Source organism: Mytilus edulis, chromosome 8, assembly GCF_963676685.1.
Source record: "Mytilus edulis chromosome 8, xbMytEdul2.2, whole genome shotgun sequence".
NCBI classification, from domain to species: Eukaryota; Metazoa; Mollusca; class Bivalvia; order Mytilida; family Mytilidae; genus Mytilus; species Mytilus edulis.
The window spans coordinates 59288198-59307124 of record NC_092351.1 but is presented as its reverse complement, the minus strand read 5'-3'; the positions used below and the strand labels follow the sequence as shown (position 1 = coordinate 59307124).

Below are 18927 nucleotides of genomic sequence, written 5' to 3'. Positions count from 1 at the left end.
TTTTTGGAACAGATAACACTCACTCTGTTGTACTGATTACTTGTTTTTCTTCTCTTTAAAAATATTGGTCAAAATAAAGTTTGTCCCCTATAGTGAGCACGGATGTTGAGATCAAGGAGGGAAATCTATGATCATAACGGATTATTAACCCAAGATCGGAGAAGAGAAATCCGAGGTAAAAGATTATTAATTCAAGACTACCAATTATTAATTCTAGATGAGGGAATTGGAATCCAAGAATTATAAGTCTAAGATCATGGGTAAGGAATCCGATATCACTGGTTAAGAGCCTGATATCACGGGTTGTTAATCTGGTATCAATGATTCTGAAATTGAGATAACGGATAATTAATTCGAGATAGCGATTGGTCATTTCGAAATAACGGTTTTGTATTCCGATATAACGGACTATTTTTCTGAGATTATGGATTATTATTCCGAGATTATAGATTGGGATAATGCGATCACGAATTAATTTGATTATTTGTGTGTCCGTTTCTTGCTTCTATAACAACGAATATACACAATTATAAAACAAGCAATCAACAAAAATAATGAAATACATGAGCTGTGCTTTTAAAAATGACACAGTCCTCAAAATATATTTCCTACATCGCTTACCATTGTATAATATCTACGAATACACACTCGTGGATACTTAAAATGTTACAGAGGGTCAAAGGCGTTAATTTTTTTTCCCAAAATAATTACGTATATTTATACTTTAGTTATCATCACACCCTTGACTGAAACAATTAAAACAATTTAACAATGAAACGATTAAAACATATAAAAACACTTCACGCAGATAGAGACTAAAAGTCTACTATTAACGATTCGGCATCGTGCCTTATTCTTGTTTAGAAATACCTTTTTTAAAAGATAAACATGTTTTAAACACACGGATTTGTGATTCTTCTCATTGAACACATTCATTACTCAATCTTAGAGAAGTCCTTTTCTAAAAATCACAGTTCTTCTATTAAAAAGGTTAAAAGAATAAATTATATCATGCAGGCGTACATTGCATATTGAATGCCTTGATTTACCAACATCCTTCCGGAATTTTTTTTTTAATGGATTATAAACACATGTATATTTCCTTGTATTTAATCATTTGAGCTGTCAAAAATCAATTTACTTTCAAACTGACATAATAACAGAATGATAAAACTGCAGATTATTTTGCTTGCCGTCATTTGTTCCACATGCTTTTCGGTTCGACGACAGGCGTTGTGCTCCACATCAAAAAGGTAGGATCAAATTTAAATCTCAATAGCATTGTATACCTTGCACATGTAATGACCTGCTATCATATACATATTCTGAAAATAGCTTCGTTAACGCAGGGTTGACCTGGGTATAGAAATGAGGTCACAGTGGTCTGCTTTCAGCTTGACATACAATCAATGTCATATGGGACATCCGTTTAACAGTCAGTGGTGTATCCTCAGGCAGTTACATCCGAAAGGGCACAACAATCCGATGCCTCGTTTGACAAGATTGTCAAACTGTTTGTTTTGTTGTTTAAGGGGTGTTTGTTAATATATTGCACATTTGTGTTGCAAGGGACAGTCACTGCATTTATCTAACATACCAGTGTTTTAGTGGCAATCAATATACCCCCTTCTTTATCCTTGTCGTTTCACCTTGCAGAACAATCATATTGTATTTACTGTGATTACAGTTTTTCATGTTTTGAATAAACATTAAATATTTGCCATATAACGTTTAACAACCAACAATCAAAATAATGCAACTGATTTGGCAAAGATTTTTCATTGACACAACTTTAAAAACTTAACCAACCGGAATAAAAACAACGTCGACCGTCTCACATCATTAGCTATATGTTAATGAAGGTTAATACATCAACATGATATTGGCCAATACACAAATAATTCTGATCTTGACAACGGTCCAGATACTACTGTATAGAAATTATACACGAGTTTTTTCCTGAAAAAAAAGAGAGAAAAATACACGTCACAGAGACTGTTTTATATTTCATTGCTTTTGATTATTATATTCATCTCGAAAACATTTATGCGAGTTACACTAAATTAAAGTTCGTAAGACTCGTTTTAGGGATCCTTTTTTTTTGACATATTTAAATAGTAGTCGTGGAACTTCGGACAATTATCGTGCATGCAACGAGACTTTTTAAATTGGATTTTTCTTTAGATATATTTAGGATTTCGGGACGTCCGATAGGTTAGAATATGATTATTGATAACACCAGGTCGGAGGAGATAACACTACAAAATATTCTAAATATAGAGTAGTCAGACAAAAAAAATGCCCCTAGAAGACTAAAAACCGACCCCTTCCCCACTCCTAAGAAAATGTCAAAGCAAATACATCGTCTTCCTCCCTAACAGAAACACAAATACTTCCTTGATTCAAAATTTGCAACGCTCAAAATAATAAAATGAAAATGAAGAAAAAAAGATAGTATTTATGCTATGCCATATGCTGGTGCTCGTTTCATAACTTTTGAATCATCGCCTCTCCCCTGGTAATATGCATTGCCCCCCCCCCCCCCTCAATGTGTATATATGATACACCTGAGCAATAGAACGGTTATTTCAGCGTATAACTACGTTTTGCCTTTAGTCCTGAACATTCATGAAACATAAGCCACTGGACGATAAGTGACAACATTGCGTCTATCTTCCAAACATGTGTACTGTTCAATCGTCATTATAAAATCGCCAATACATATGTTGCAAAATTGTAGATTTATTTTCTTGATATACAAAGCCTTTTTTCTAGATTTATTCAACATTACTTTTTAAAAACATTGTAGCATCATTTTTTAAGCAAATCTCGATATTCCACTTTGACAATTTGCTGAAAGTGTACTGTAACAAATAAAAAATAAATGTGAATCTTGTCGAGCCTATTTAAACGTACTTCAATAACGTCATTGATTAAATGTTTATCGTGAAACTCGTGCTCAAAAAATTCCCGCGGAAATGTGTGTACTCGTGGTTTACGTAAGTAACGTATCGGACGTAAGTGTATTTTACACTGGTTTTCTCTGTTTGATTATATTAAAATCGTGTATTATTTACGATATTATTTTTTTTTAAATAAACTTGATTTAGAAAAGAATGCTGTTTTACTGGATAAAACAAAGACTCTTTTATTTTTTTATTGTAGAGATGAAATACGTGCTCCCTTTATGTTCGTTCGTACCTTTCGTCAATTTGTAACAAAGCTCTTATAAAACGCTTAAGTATATCCTTTATTTAGACAAGGTGATTTTGTATAATGTTCAAGATGTATGATATACCTAATAAAGTTGATAAAATCTTGCGATTTAGACGCTTGTCAATTTTGTCAATTGTCAATGTCTAAGAAATAACACGACGGGTGCCGTATACGGTGCAGGAAATGCTTACCCTTCCGGAGCACCTAATTATACTCCCGGTGTTTAGTGGAGTTCGTGTTGTTTCTTAATTATTATTTTTAACTGTTGATATAAATGTCCTATGGTTTTGTGAGTCTTTGTTTACTCCTTGGTTTTGATTGGTATTAGTACGTTGACCAAGTGAGAAAAAGTCGCTTATTTAAGGAGTTGAATTGTCACTTTTATAGATAGATACGTTGCCTTTAGACATAAATCTGGACATTGTAAAGGTACATGGACCGACATGGCAACAGTAAAGACATTATAAAAGTCTCAAGGGGATCAGGTGGCACTGTAGGCATAATAAATCAAAAGTCTGTGCTTGTTAGATGGACCCTTACTAGACATTTCCTAGAATCCCTTAGTTGTGTAACGCTGATAGGGACTAGAATTGATACAAATTCACAAGAGGAAACGAAATTAACGACAATGAAAAGAAATGAAGACCATGTTATTGACATTGTGGACCATCTGAAAGAACCATGGCTGATCTCATCCCTTTGTTGTGGAATCCCATCCTCCATGTCATATCAATATCTCTTCTAGAAGGCATGCTACAAGAGTTACTCGAGATTCTTTGCTCACCGCTGTCGAGGAAGGCTTGAACATGTCTAAACATTCCATCACATGTGCTCTTTCTTTAGATCAGTACGGAGTTTTATAGTTCAATATCAAAGGCAAAACTAAAAACGTTTGCTAACATGACAACAAAAACAAACCTTAAATTTTAATTTGGGGTATACTTTTAGATCTCATAAATCCATAACTTGTATTTAGACGTGCACTGATTTTGACAAAAGGTAGAGATGACGTTAGTGTAGAACATGTGCTATCGCACCCTGTAGGTTCCATTCCAATTTTTCTTTTTCAAGATGATGGCACCATGAGAAAGTCATGTAAGTCTGATTTTTTGAAGCAATTAAAATCTGAAGTCACTTGTGGACTTTCCCTGCCTTCCTTTGCACCGTCTCTCACAACTTACATAAGAGAACATGTATTGATGTTAAGAAAGGTAAAACATTCGGTGACCTTGCAGCTATTAAAAAAATATGTCCCAATGAATTTCTACAACGAACACAAAAGCAGATGTTGCAGATGTTTAAGACCGCTAAGACATGAACAACTCTATGAAGTCTGTCGAAAGAAAACGCCGCAAAAAGTCTACAGCTTCCATCAGCTTTTTTAGGAGAGAAATATTCCTAACTGGAACACTTTGACAAATCCCCTATGATTCCATCTCATGTGAGCTTTACATTGCCAAAACGTTGTGTAAATCCCGAAATTGTTAAAGTTATACCAAAAACTGTTACAGCAATGGCTTTCCGAACTTGTTTAGCACTCATGATCAAGAGGAGGCCGAAACTTAATGCCTAAAACTTAGACCCGAAGTTTAGAGAAATGGGAAAAAGCGGAAGAACAATCATACGGACCTCAATGACAAATTTGATAGATCTATGTGTTCACTACTAAATATATGAGACATACAAGCGAGCTGTGGGTGTAGATGGGGAACATAAGCAGTGTAAAGGATAAGCGACAATTTTAAACCATTCACTAACTATGTGTCTGTCTTTCCCCAACAATTTGTAAACTATTGCCTGCTGTATATGCACTTACCGGATGCGACACAACTTCCTCTCTTTGGAGTAGGTAAGCAAACTGTCTACAAGACTTTAAAGGACACGCACGACTATTTCAGTGCTTTTTAGAGTTTCTGTAATATTGACAAAGATGAAGCCCTTGTTTGGGCATGAAAGTTAATTCCAAAGCTTTATGATTTGAAAAATGTCTTTGAAACCATCCAATCATAATAATTATCAAATGCGCATCAAGCTTGCCACCAGAAAAGATGTAAGTTTAGTTAGATTACCTCCCCGTGAGGCGACACTGAAGCAGCATGTTTTACTTACTTCGATTCAAACTAAAAATTTGGACCTCATTACACATTGCTAAATCCCCTATTCCGTCAATTTTAGAATACGGTTGTTGAGAGTTAAATAATTCCTTACACCACGTGTATTTCAAAGGGCATATGCTCAGCAGAATTCTTGCAGGATCTTGTGTTTTCATTGTAGGAAAAATCTCTATGTAAAAAGTAATTTGTTTTTTTCACAACCAAATTTTACATGTCCGGAGCTTTGCTCCTGTAAACGGTCATAATTATGTAGATATTTCAAATCATGTTCTATGACAGATGAATCAGGAGATACTCCTGGCATAATTCTGTTGTGTGGATTTGTTTGATTTGAGTTTTGAATTGTAACTGTTTTCGAGGTATTGAGTGCTTTTTTGTTTTAAATAATTACATGAATGAGCTTATGCAAAATACACCTTCAATCATGATAGTAGGATTCGAATAAAATAATAATGTTTATCCTTTATTGCTGAGGTTGAATGGCAGCCGGCAAGGTAACTACTGTAACTTTAACAGAATATGTGTATAATAGATCAAGCGTTTGAAAAACGCTAATTTCCAAAATAAATCGATTTCCTAATAAATTTGTTTACACTTTCAAGATAATTCATTTGAAGAAATTTCTGTTTCTAAAATTTAACCTAAATTGTTGAATATATCTTCAAATTATGAAAGTATGGAGGAAAACAAATAAAAACAGAATTTCATATTTGACCTTATTTTATGCAAAACTGTTACCACATTTCTTTTTGACAACATCGATATTTCAAAAGTACTCATTTTTCCGAATCCAATGATATATAGTATAGCCATATAGTATCTTTGACGATTAAATCTTTAAAAAAATGGGTCTGGTCACCGTACTGTATTGTCTTAGAATAATTTAAATGTTATTCTTCGAGAACTTAAAAGTCTCATCTCCTTTTGTTCACAAATGATATTTATAAAAATGTAAATACGTTCCTACTGATTTGAGTTGTGAGAAATAATATATTATCTTACATTTTGTTAAAAATATATAGAATGTTTACTGTTAAAAGAAGTACAACATTCATTAAATTGTTGGACTGCATGATGTCATATCAGGAAGTTGAGCACTGTATTTTTGCTTTCAATAACTCTTTATTACTTTACCGCTGAATAACTTGTGATTATTTTGTCTTTTGAATGTTAATTATTTAACTTGTTTGTTAACATTAATCAATGTGAAAGTTGATATTATGTGCAAATTCGTTTTCTTGAAGCAAATAAAATAACATATTTGTGTTTATCAAAAAAAAAAATATTAAAGCTGAAATTATAAATGCAATATATGCAAAAGTACTTGATTTGATTTTTTAGACTTTTTGTTGATTCTATAGTACGAACTATGTGCATGGTTTTTAAATAGTTTTTAAACTAATTTAAAAGGCATATAATCTTGAATATAAACCTGACACAACAGATTTTAGTTTATAATTTGCTCTCTCTATTTAAAAGGTGATGTTAGGTTTATTCCACGAGAAAAGACTCAATGTTCATATAAGTAATTGTACCGATAATGACCGAGAGAAATAACACTGATTTGATGATTACGTTACAGAGTAATTAGTTAATAAAATGTGCCAACATTTTTTTCAATGGACTGAGATGAATGTTAGTTAGTATTATAGCATTTTGCATTTTTTTCTGGAAAAAATTACTATGCATTACAAATTGATTTTTCAGTGCTCTTGTTATGTTTTAGTGTATTTCATCGTTCATTGATGCAATTACATAAAACTCTACCTGCTGTGTTAAAAAATAGACAATAACTTACTTTTTCTAGGACTGGTTGAGGGTATAGGATTTAATGGTTTTCCATGAGCAGAAACTGAATATCTAGAATTGGCGCTTCTTTTAACTGTTCTCGGCTACAACATAAACTGAATCGATAACAAAAGGTTCATAAGCCTGCCAAATGAATATAAAGGGGTGGTATTTTCAGTTTGATTTGATCTCTTTGGTGTTACAAAGATGTTTTAGTAGATCAATTAATTCGAATATTAAGTTACACACATTAAGCTTCTGGGTTATAATGTTGATAAAGGCAAAAATCAGTCAGAATTTGAAAGAAAATGAAAAGTTACAAATGTTCATTTGAGCATTCAACAACAAATATTCAAATACTTATCTATAAATCAGTCAGTCCAATTTGTCTTTCTGTCAAGGAATTACCACTTCAAGTTGATGAACAAATCATTATTACAAGCAATGACTGAATGAATTTGATGCATTTATAGTCTACATGTAAGCACCGTTTTTTAGAATTTCTCAATACCAGTTTTTTTCAAATGTATATCCAGACTAAACTTGTGAGTCCAATATTAAACTTAACCGTTCCTTGCACTAGTTTGACACACTGAGCTGGATTTTAAATCTGCATGTTGACAAGGTAACAGTTGTTGCTGGTATTGCCGGTGAAGTAATTATTGTAAATCATAACGACACATAATATATTAAATGTATGGAATGATTGTAAGATGTACAAGTCTAGCTGGCAGGTGTCATCTTGATCTCATTTTCATGGTTCCGTAGTGAAAGTTAACTTTACTAGTTTTGGTCTTTTTTCGAATACAATATGCATCAGGTCAACTATATGTGGTGTATGGACATATTTTAGGATGTACATGTCAGTATTGCAGGTTTAAATTGACCTTGGCCCCCTTTTTCACGGTTCACTGTTCAGTGTTAAGTTTTTGTGTTTGGTCTGTTTTTCTCGAACTATAGACAATAGGTCAACTGTATGTGCTGCATGGAATTATTATGAGCTGTACATGTATGCCTGGTATTGTTCGTCTGACCTTGCCCTCATTTCCGGTTCATTGATCAATGTTTAGTTTTCTCCGTTTAGGATGTACTTTTCTATAGCTATGAAGCCAAAAATTTCTAGAATTAAACTTTTTTTCTTAACCTAATTTTCTGGGTTGATATAACTGTAAATGAATAATTAACGAAGAAAAAATCATATGGTGGTGCACTTCTTTGTTTGCTACGGCCCTTTGAAAATACACAATTTTGATGATTTTTGGGCTATTATCGTGAAAAAAACATATTTCCACAATTAAACTCTTTTTTCATACTTTCAATAAAGTTGAAGTGGACCAATCTGAATGAACTTAACTTTAAAAAACTATAGGTAGGTGTTAATATAAGAAAGTTTAATCATATTTTGATGCTTTTTTTGTGTCAAATTTACCATGTTGTCAATTTTATAAATTTGTAAGTTTTCTCAGTTTTAGGAACAATTTGCATAATATTTCGATTATTTTTGTGATAAATGATTAACAAAATACATATCTAATAATCTGAAAAGACAAGAATGATGTGGGATGTACATGATTCTTGTAAGATCATTTATTGTATCCTACACCGATGTTGGCGAAAAAGACTGACTTAATTGGTAGTAAAATTTGAAAACTGGATGTTTCAAAAGTTATTCATGGAAATTAAACAATTTTTTCACAAGATTTATGTTTGATTACGAGTTTTTTTTAAATTCATCGATATTTTCCACTTGTATCACATGTTTTGGAAATAATTCCAAAACGAGATTGCAACGAGACTGAAACGTCAGAAGAATACATAAATTTCTTGTTTGGTTTTTATGACCTTAACAACAATTTCCTGAACAATGTTAAGTTTAAGTGATAGTTGTAGTAAAACTTTGCAGTAAAACTTTATATTAAGGATTATCAACATACTATCAATGATCAGTAAAAAAGTCGAGACAAGGCAGCTTGTGCATTCTTGTTCTATTATTATAAGAGGAAAACCCACAAAGTTTTTATTCTGGTAGTTAACAAAGTATCTATATTGTAATTACACTTACCGTTGGTCTGATATCATTTAAATTACCAATGCCTCCCGTTTTCAGTGTATTGATGTTTTTTACTGGTCGACTGTTCTTTCGCTGTAAAACACAACAATATTTAAGGTAGATTAATGGTATACCGTCACCTTGGATTGCACAATAACAGTACAAACTCGGTCTAGTTATTTGCCCAAATCTGCAAATTTGGAGACAGACTTGCAATTTAATGGTTAGACTGTTATTTAATATCATTAAAACTTGATGATTTATTGTGTTATTCAAAATATTTGAAAGTAATATCATTTATTTCTGTTTTTAGAATCACTTTTTCATTTGAGCCATTTGAGGCGAGATAACTCTTTTAGTAAAAAAAATTAAGCTGGACTAATATGGAATTTTGTTATTTTTACTTGTAGCAAGAAAACAAGTTCGGTGACACCATTTTTTCTTTTTATTTAGTACTTAAAACACATAATTTTTATTTAGTACTTAAAACACATAATTAAACCTATCTTCAAAATTTTATCTCATATAATTTCTTTTATGGACACAAATGTGTTTTTCATGAACAATCTAACCACATTTATGCAATTTTCAACGACACATAGCATAAAAAATAGAACGGTGACCTTTACTATTGATTATATTTTTTGAAAGCATAATTAAATTTTGAATTTTGGCAAATTATAAGAAAATTCGGTCTCAAAAAGTCTATACTTATGATCTACCTTAGGTATACAAAACAAACTGTCAGACCTGTACACAAAAATTTACTTTGACAAAAATAAATCATATAAAAGACAACATCAGTATACAACGCTTTGCCTTTGGTTTTCCAGTCAAGAAATTATTACTTAAAGTTGTGAACAAATCATTATTACCAGCAATAACAGTTATACAAGTCCTCTGAATTAATTTTATTTATTTATAATATGTGAACATTCACCTTACCTTGCACTAGATTGACACGCTTAGCCGGAATTTAAATCTGATAGTTAACAAGGTTACAATTTACAGAAAGACATGTTCCTCTACCCGAAAATTTTATAATGAATCCTAGCCTACAAGTCTTTGCTCTTAATTCTTATTACTGAGAAGTAGCTATTGTAAATCATAAAGTTATTGATTTTACCTTGCCGGGGCAGATATCACAACCTTACGAACTTGAGTCGAGCACGCTACCTAGACAGTATTCTGTGTTGTTATATTTACTGTTCATTGCATGAATACTCTGTTTAAATATAAAGTTTCCATGAAGAGGTTGCTGTTTGTATTTGTTTTGATAAACCTTTTTGGTAAAGTCAAAACAAAGGATCACAGATGTTTTAAAGACTTCTTTCCTGATTTTGATATACTAATTTTTCTGCCCCATTTATGAGGATTATGTTTTCTGGTCTATGTGTCCGCCCGTTCGTCCGTACGTCGTATCGTTCGTCCGTTCGCCCGATTGTCCTGCTTCAGTTTAATAATTTTGGTCGAAGTACTTTTTGATGACGTTGAAGTCCAATCAACTAAATATTTAGTACATATGTTCCCTATGATATGATATTTCTAATTGTAATTCCAAATTAGAGTTTTATCTAATTTTAACGGTTCACTAAACATAGAAAATGATAGTACAGATGGGATACATTCTTGTTTTATTATAAAAAGGGGAAATCCCATCATTCCGAAATTTAACAAAGTATCGTGATTCTAACTACACTTACCATTGGTTTAATATCATTAAAATTACCAATGCCTTCCCTTTTTAGTGGATTGATGCTTTTTATAGCTCGACAGTTCCTTTTCTGTTGGTATAAAACACGCATTATTTAGATATACACGTGCAAACTGTTACGCTGTTACAAACATTCAATTATTCATACGACAGACACCATCACCGTACAACACAGTAGAGATACAATACAAAAAACGTTAACGGCTTCATGCGCTGTTTTTGCAATATTTATGTCATTTCTACTGCAGCTTGTTGAATAACTCAACATGCTCAAGTATATACGAACGTGTAAGTCTTTAACGTGTATTTTTCTGGGGAAACAGGTTTATAAGACCAGTGAGATATGCACATGTTGCTTACAATATTTATTGAATTCATCTTATCTTTCAAAATCAAATTCATTAATCACCCATGCCATCAATACAGTTGCACATTTAATAGTTTCATTGTGGCAATTTAGTAATAAGCAGATATATATATATATTGCATATGAAGAAAACACCAAGAGAGGAAACACTTTTCGAGCAACTTCTTTTCAATTCGTTTTTAAGCTTTATAAACTATGAAATTATGCATAATGTTTAACACTCGGCTACTGTGTTCACGGTATCCATAGGAACTCATAGACCACAATAAGGCTGCAGATATATTTACTTTTGTAAGCTTGACATTTGTCTCGGCTTTTTTTAAGTTCAAGGGTAGTCAAATTCATGTAATGTGAACGTTAATCTGAATTCCAATTTGCTGTGGTAATTTAAAGTGTACATTAAATCGGAAAAAGATAATAAAGGAAATGCATGAATTCAGAAACATTTTTTAAATAAATAAATAGACAAAAAAAATTATTAAAAGGGTACAAATACAGAAACAGGGATATTTCCTTCTTAAAATAGCTATATTTTGTCAAATATTTATGATATTTTAGATTTTAATGCTCCTCAACTTCCTTCTTTATTGTGCCATTTTTTAAAGTCTTTTGTGGACGAAACGCGCGTCTGGCGCAAATATTTATATTCCTGGTATATAAATTATGATGAGTTTATTTACAAGCACTGGGTCGACGAAACTTCTGGTGGAGTTTTAATTCCAAATCGGTATCACCAGTCCAGATGTCAACACGTCTGTGTTGACTTGAGTTAGCATAGATATGTTCGTAATCATAAATTAACCGTTTACAAAACTTTGAATTTTGAAATACTCAGGCTTTTTACCTCAGGAATAGATTACCTTAGCTGTTTTTGGCAAAATTTTAGGAATATTGGTGCGTAATGCTATTTAACTTTGTACTTTATTTGGCCTTTTTTATTTTGTTTGATCGAGCGTCATTGATGAGTCTTTTGTAGACAAAACGTGCGTCTGGCGCAAATATAGATTAGACCGTTGGTTTTCCCGTTTGAATGGTTTTACACTAGCCTTTTTGTGGCCCTTTATATCTTGTTGTTCAGTGTGAGCCAAATCGTCGTGATGAAGGCAGTACATTAACCTATAATGGTTTACTTTTATAAATTGTTATTAGGATGGAGAGTTGTCTCATTGGCACTCACACCACATCTTCCTATATCTATATAAAATGTCTAACCTTGTATCAATGATGAGTTAATTTATTTAGAAGCAACGGAAACGAAAGGTGTTTAATAGCAATTTAAAATTAAAAGTCTTTTATAAGTTACCTGTAGAGGCTTTAAACGTTGTTCACAAGAAACAGATTTTAAAGGAAAGTTTCTGCAAAAAAGAATAAAGTGCGTGAACAATAGATAACCTCGTGATAGATCGTTTCAAACACATTTATAACAGTTACGATATTGAACTATTCTAAAAGCACAAAAAAGGAAAATCAAAAGAGAATGCATTATAACTAGTTTATTGGTATATACAAAGCTTGGATTTATGAAAACTGTTTCATTATTTGTTTATAACATTCAATGATCATTTGAACATTCAACTGTAATATTGTTTGAACTAATAAAAAGTAAAAACACAAAAATACTGAACTCCGAGGAAAATTCAAAAAGGAAAGTCCAAAATCAAAAGGCAAAATCAAAAGTCCAAACACATCAAACGAATGGATAACAACTGTCATATTCCTGACTTGGTACAGGCATTTTCTAATGTAGAAAATGGTGGATTGAACCTGGTTTTATAGCTAGCTAAACCTCTCACTTGTATGACAGTCGCAACAAATTCCATTACATTGTCAACGATGCGTGAACAAAACAAACATACTCAAAGATTAAAAATGTCAAAAAAAGGGGTACAGCAGTGTTATCATCTTAATCACTATAAAAACAACAAATGTAACGAAGAAGCACAAAAAGGCATACATCAAATTTAACGTCCTCATTTTGCTTATCTAATAAATAAGAGTTGTCATACGGAAATGTCCGGTGTGCTTTATCGATTTCGATTAATCAAATTCAGACAATACATTAACTAACCAATGCAATATATAGACCATAAATGAATAATAAACATTCTTACAACTAATATGACAAAATTTGAAGTTGATCAATGATATTATCAGATTATTAAATGACATTTTCATATCAAATATATTATCCGTCAAAGAGCTACAGACTAAACAGTGGAGAATATTAACAGTTTAATATCCTTTAAAGTGGTTCTCAAGAAGTTAAAAAAGTGAAAAGTTTGCAGAGGTCGGATACCAAATGTAATACTTTCAATATGAACTCATTCTATCATACATGTCATATTCATCAACATAGGTTAAACATAACAACATACTTTTATAAGTTATCTACGTTCATATCCATATTTTTACACCCGAAAGTATCCAAGTACATCCTGAGACGAAAGATGTATAGGGTACTAAATGGTGTTTAAATAGACTTATATACCTATACTGAGTAATTTTCTTTCAGAATGCATGCTTAAGTCCATTATGAGTAAAATACAGAATTAAAAAATAACTCAACCTTTTTTATATTTCTTTATTTTAGAGGTAAGCTTCTGGCCAAGTTTCACTTATTCTGTCGCAAATCATTTACCTAGATAACCAATCACTTGTATTCTAAAAGAAGTTGATTTGTTCTTTGTACGAATACATGAAATATTTCTCACTGGACGTTATGTTTGCAATCGATGATCAAATACAAATCTACAGTATTTATATGAAAGAGACTAAATAATATATTTTTTTTTATTATTATTCTATACATATTTGAAAGATCGAAATAATCAGTTTTACAAATGGATGTTATTTAAAGACTTGACATTTTACAGTTATCACATGCATCCATGAAATTTGTTATCGACGCACCAAACTTTTCCCTTTCATCGTGCATAGCTCATTTTCCGATTCACTTAAGGTCTCTAACGATCTTCTTGTTCATTAAATTCTAAAATTAAAATCCTACACAAATTGCAAAAACTTTTATTCTCCGGCTAGACTGCGTAAAATATAAATACTGTGTTGTTTATGTACACACAATGTTTTGAAGGCCGATATCCAGTTTCGCTAGAAAAGAATTAATTTGCGCCACAAGTTAATTACGCAAATTCTTATTTTGCATCACTTTATTGTAAAAACTGCAACATTCATTTGCGCATATAAAACAATCATTTAATTGCGCAAATATTATAGACTTGTTTTCAAATGTTTCTTCTTAGTGCACTGAGGAGGTCCTTTCCGGTATTTACAGGTGCAGAAACCGCAAACTCAAAGGGCCTCCTTATGGCACTTAGAACAAAATAGTGCACTAGGGACCTGATGGAAAGATAGAATTAACACAAAAAACATGGCATACGGAAGGAGAAGTACATAAGTTCAAATTTTAGTAATTTTAGTAATTATAAAATTATTTAACAGTTGAAGTCAGTGTTCTAATGTTACATGTACGTGTAAATAGGTTAATCGTTTCGAAGTTAATATGACACAATTAATAAAATTGAGAATGGAAATGGGGAATATGTCAAGTTCCATTTATTGGCGCATTTCATATTAAAAAAAAAAGAAGAGATGAGCGCGATTCAAACCTTTACAATATGACAAATTACACCTAACCGTTTTGACAAACCAGTAAATTCTTCGCCCGGGGATATACACTTGACAGGAATCTTCATTCAGTAACTTTACAATACCCAGCCGTGTCATTTCCGTATATTGTACATGTAGATAGCACGTGTGATACATGTATATACACCAGAAATACCCATTCAATGCAAGTTATATTTAATTTTAGAAGAACTCCATATCGGGAACATAAACATAAATTACAATAATATGAAAAAAATGTATTAATAAGTTCAAATGTTGTTTTATTAAATGCACCTAGGTATTTGTAAACTTATGTTAATTCGTTATTTCATGTATCTTTTATTTTTTGCTTCAATTACTTTTTTTTTATCCTATTGACTTATTCGTAAATCGAAAAACGCACAAATCTGAATAGAATCATATGGCATTGAATGATTTCTCTAACTCAAAACTAGTTATACATGTACATGTAGATGCCTCTTAAATTATATTTTTCTCGTTGGGTTGCTTGTCCATTAATTGACGTTTACGCTAATTAAGAATCGTGCATAATCACATGGGGACCTTACTTTAACCAAACTTCACAGAAACAATAAATTCAGGATCTTTTGGAATCACAGATAAAGTCAATAATGATTGGCGCGACTATTTAATTACCTTACATGAAATTCATAGGCAGAACTACAAAGAGAGAATCCCCCCTCCTACCCAAATTCCTTTAGAATATTAGAATTAAAAAAAAAAAAAATTTTTTTTTTTTATTAGAATGAGTTTTTTTTTCATAAAACGATGTTAGACAATATAATTATTTTAAAACAACTCGTGCTTTATTTAAAACCTTCAAAACACGATGCTATATCGTCTACATTATGATTTTTGGCCGTACAAATAGCGAAAAACCGTAAAAATGCTATTTGTCCGGCTTGCCGGATGAATAGACATTTTTGACGAATAGCCACTGCCTTAAAAGAAGGGGGACAATATACCTCTAAGTAGTAAAACTTTAAGATTGCATGGTATTCTTTAAATTGTATAACTTTCTTATTCTGGCTTTCTCCTCAATTTTTAAATTATATTAAGAATCACGTTTTACGCCAGATCTTTTATCATTTGTTAAATCAAAGACATGTAGTACATGTATTCTATTTTCCGGAATAAATTATTCACAATGATAAAGAAATAAGGGATAGTTTAGAAATTGGCATTTTGTGTATATGTTCCAGACCGTATGAGTATTTTGACCGTACGCGTACGGCCTGGACCGTATGCGTACTTTTTTCAAAATACTCATACGGTCGGACCGTACGCGTCCGGTCTGACTTATATTAAGAAGTTGGCAAAGTTAATAAGATACATATAACAGATCAATATAACTTAATTCTCAAATTGATATAAAAAAGTTTAACTGTAATTGAAAAAAAAACACTTTACGCTAATTGAATCTGTTAATCTCTTGTATTTAGCATGTCGATCACTCAGTAAAATAATTGAATTATGAACACTAAAATTGAAAATATTGGAAGTAAATATAATGTGGGAGGACAATTGTTTTAGAATATTTAGCAACTTTACGAAAAATGCAAATGCTCAGGAACATAGTACACGAACTGCAAACATGTAAATGTAAAAACTATTAGTAGGTTACTTGTGGTAGCAAGTGTAACATGGGTTGAGAGTACCAAAATAAGGATCAAGATATATACAATTAAACAAAATTAATATTTAATTTCAATTGTTCATTTGTTCATTTTATCCGTGTAATTGTAATAATATTAATTAGTAAACCTAAAAAAAAAGATTGTGATTAATGTTAATTTGTTTAAATTTAACCCCTCGTAATACTAATAACATGTATAGTTAGCTGGTTAGCTCGTACTGGACCATACGAGTATACTCATACGGTCCGACCGTACGCGTATGGTCGGACCGTACGAGTATACATATACGGTCCGGACCGTACGCGTACGGTCCAAACACTCATATGGTCTGGAACATATACGCCTATCTATTGGTGAACACTATATATGTTACCCACTAGCTGTCCTTATGTGTTTTTGTTGTTTGTTTGCTGGCTCGTTGTCGTTAACCCCACTATGATCTCCTACAGTTTCAATATATATTTCCCTTAAGACTTTGCTCAGAGGAAAGTGATAGAATAGGTTTGTATATACATTTTAGCGTTTCCCTTTTCAATTTTTAACTTCCCAAAATTTTATTTTAAACTATTAATTTTGAAGACGTGTGTTATCTAAACGAAGTCTAAATGGTCACCAATTACCAGTTTATTGTTTCCCTATTTGGCACACACCTAAATATAAACATCATTATAAATCCGGTCGCAGTAAGTTCAATTGATCACAAAACAAATCCACGTTTTTTTTTTAAATATGAAAAAAAAATAATATTTTTTTTTTAACTTTGAAACAAGGAAATAATACTTTAAATTACATTGTGCAAAATATGTCGTAAAAACTTCCTTCGAATTAGAAACTCTTTTTCTTCATAAAATGTTTGACATAGTTTACCCTGGACATAAAACAACTTCTATCAATCAACTAAAATATATTTACGGGATTATTATTATGCATGTACATGTATATAAATGCCGTATACCATATACATATATTGTGGGTTAATTATTTTAACCATAAAGTTAATAAATCGATCTCTGAAACAAATTATATATATATAGAATAAAGTAAAAGTAAAGATTAAACTTATGCATGGCGGAAAAGAAATATATGAAAACGATAGAAACAATGGGCATGCAGCCTTGCAAATGATATTTAAAAAAAAATATATGTACTTTATTAAACTTAGGACTTTAATTTAAGTATTGTTGATGGGATGTTGAAGTTTCCAGAACATAGAAAATACACAAGAAAATTTATCAGTACACTATTCTATCAAAATGTGTTTGGTGTCCATTTTACAATATATTTGTTTAAGAATTTAGTGTTTTTCTATTCATTCTGACATCTGTGTCCATGGATCTGAACAAGAAATTGCGAAGACGTTATGCTTATCTTTTTACCTCTAATTTAAAAAAAAAATGATTAAAAAAATTTTCAACAGAAAATTTTATATATATAAATTATTTAATTTTTGTTTGTCTTTGCGAAAACAAAATGGCCCTAAAGCTTAAAGGCATCGTCAGCATGTATAATGGAAAGCGATAAACACTTTAGAATATACAACACCTGCTGGATCTTTTTACTTGGGCCCAGATCTTGTTACGTAACATGTATGAATGTAAAATTCTCGATATGGTATATTCAGTCGAATATACACGATATCTCTGGCCTGGGGTATTGCAGGTATTTTGATCTCATAATGTAACATGTAAATTTATTTGTACTTTATGTAAAACAAAATGCATTTGACCATTTTATTTTCAAAACTTATTTAAAATGAGTTGACTTTGAGCATTTATTTATTTTCAAAACCGGGTACAAAACACTGATTTCCAATTTTAGACCAATCTCATTATTATAAGTAGTGGGCAAAGTATTTGAAAAAAAATGAATTTAAAAACGTCTTTAATCACTTAATTAGTTATACACTGTATTTCAAATATACAAAATGCGTTTCTGTTTCAAGTTTATATTTGCCTTTTGAGAATACTAATGCAGGAGTTCCACAAGGCTCTGTATTAGGTTCCCTACTATTCCTTATTCATGTATATGACAAAGCTGGTAATTTGATAAGTCTAACTCGATTGTGTGCTGATGAAAAATCCTTTTCTTATTTAAGTACTAGTCCTAACAAATTAGCGAATGTCTAAAATAGCGATTTAGAACAAATTTTAGTATGGTATAAGGATTCATTTGGTTTATTGATTTTAATCGGAACAAGACTATTACTATGCTATTCTCCTGTAATCCTTCTCCGGATGATATTAAAATAGAACAAGATTCCAACAATCTGGAACATGTCGTTCAATTGGAAGCAGGAAGATTAGTAACTGGGTTGCCTGTGTTCGCTAGTCCGGAAGTTATATATATTTTCAGTGGTACAGGCAGACATTTGCTAGTGGACAGAAGAAAATCTA

General features: G+C 31.6%; 1 long non-coding RNA gene across 1 annotated transcript; it reads right to left on the bottom strand.

Moving 5' to 3' along the window:
- Window positions 1–7132: 7132 nt before the first annotated feature.
- On the bottom strand, window positions 7133–10956 carry LOC139486004 (uncharacterized). The gene is made up of 3 exons (XR_011655450.1): window positions 10872–10956; window positions 9181–9261; window positions 7133–7222 (listed from the first exon to the last, which is right to left on the bottom strand). It is a non-coding gene; the product is annotated as an uncharacterized lncRNA (long non-coding RNA).
- Between the last annotated feature and the right edge of the window lie 7971 nt (window positions 10957–18927).